The following is a 1,943-nucleotide window of genomic DNA, read 5'->3' as shown; positions in this document are numbered from 1 at the left end:
CCCCAGTCAGAAGCAATTAAAAATAACAGCAGAAAATAGCAAAATAAACTCATGGGACAAAAACAAAACCCGAGCGACACCTTGGAAAACATTCATATGAGAAAGCAGACGAGTCCTATAAGCCCCGCTCTCCAGGTGAATGAAAATGTATTACAACATCAAAAGCCAGCCAGCATCTGCATGACAGGAAACCTAAGACCCGGTCAAGACTCTCTGGCAAGTGCAACGGAATGGATACTTACTGCTCTCACGGAGAATAGAGAGGAGATAAGAAGTGCTCAAAGATGCTACGCTATTAAACTGTGTCTTACGAATGCATGGAGAAACGAGAAACACCGAGAAGATTCGAGACAGATGCAAGAGCAGCCCCATTGCAGAAGAAAGAGCACCAGCATGGCAGGAGGGAAACTTGCCTGGGAAGCACACATCCCAGCCCAGGATAGATCTAGTGACAGTTGAGGGACAGGATGGGGACCTTCCACCAGCCCACAGTCCCCGAGTTCTTTCTGACTTAGAAAGCCACTGAAAGGTGACACTAAGAATGGGGTCAGTGCTGTGGAGCAGGGACCAGGCTTAGGGGAAAGCTAGACAAAATTAAGAAAAGTGGAGTGATGACCCTAAGTACAGAATCGGGATGCCCTCACTGAAGTTTCACTTCAGAGCAAGGGGCACTACTGATAAGATTCAGAGATGGATGGTTTGCCGACAGAGACCCATGCCTGAGAAGTTCCACTTCTAGAAAATCATGCAAATGTGACAACGGTTGAAACTACATAGATGTCAAAGTTCATGGAGAACAGAAGAAAGAAAAAGAAATTCCAGTGGGAAGTTAGATGACAGGAATCCAAGAGAGATGTAATTTTATTAAAAACCCAAACCCAAACCAATGTATGTTACTGACTGAACTCGGAGAAAGTCTATTCTTAGGACTCTCTTCCGAGACCCGGACACTCACTTTTGGGCTAGCTGCTGAATGGGTGGCCTGGACCCACCAACAGTCACTCCTCTTTTATATAGTGTTTGACCCTGTATCATAAAAGCATGGTAAGCAGTGACAAGCTGCTTAGAAATAGGAGGATTCTAAATGGGTAGAAGGGTGGGCATACTCGGGAAGATTATTAACTGACAAAAAGAAACAAAGCATTGTAAAGTTCACTATGTTAAATGTATACATTTTCACAAAAGCAAAACTAACTGACGCACTTGCCTGAGAGTCTTGACCGGGTCTTAGGTTTCTTGTCATCTGGATTCTGGCTGGTTTACAGTCCCCCTTTGATGTTGTAATACTTTTCATTTACCTGGAGTGCGGGGCTTAGACGACTCGTCTGCTTTCTCATATGAATGCTTTCCAAGATGTTGCTCGGGTTTTGTTTTCCCCTCGAGTTTATTTAGCTGTTTTCTGCTGTTATATTTCATTGTTTCTGACTGGGGTGGGGGTGGGGGGCCGCGGTGTCGGAGAGTAAGCTGTGGTTTGGATTTGGCTCCCTTTGCTGTTTCCCACATTCCCTCAGAAGTCCCACACGCACACTCCCTGGCTCCCGTCTCTGACATTTCCCTTTTAGAAGGCGATGATCCCTGGCTTGAGCGATGCTGAGAGGAAGATGCAGCTCTGGACTCCAGTCCTGTGCAGTCATGAGTCAGAGTTCACAGGAGTGGGGCGAGGGTGCAGTGACAAGGTAAGAAGATAGTATTTTGGGAGAAAAAGCACGTCATGAAGCCATTACGTCCGCAGTTCTCCAGCACTTTGATCTCGGGATATCTTTACCCTTCTGAAAACTACTGACGACCTTGAAGAACTTTCGTGTATGTTGACAAAGCATTATCGTGTTCATAATACTTCAATACTCACGTCTGAATGCATTGATAATGATGTTCGTGTGCTAGAAAGGAGACAGAACAATTTAAATGCAAGGACACATAAGCCCACAGGTCATCAGCAATCA

The sequence above is a fragment of the Echinops telfairi genome, unplaced genomic scaffold, assembly GCF_000313985.2.
Source record: "Echinops telfairi isolate 266 unplaced genomic scaffold, ASM31398v2 ScPeMD7_7424;HRSCAF=8462, whole genome shotgun sequence".
Classification (NCBI taxonomy): domain Eukaryota; kingdom Metazoa; phylum Chordata; class Mammalia; order Afrosoricida; family Tenrecidae; genus Echinops; species Echinops telfairi.
This window is presented reverse-complemented; position numbering follows the sequence as displayed.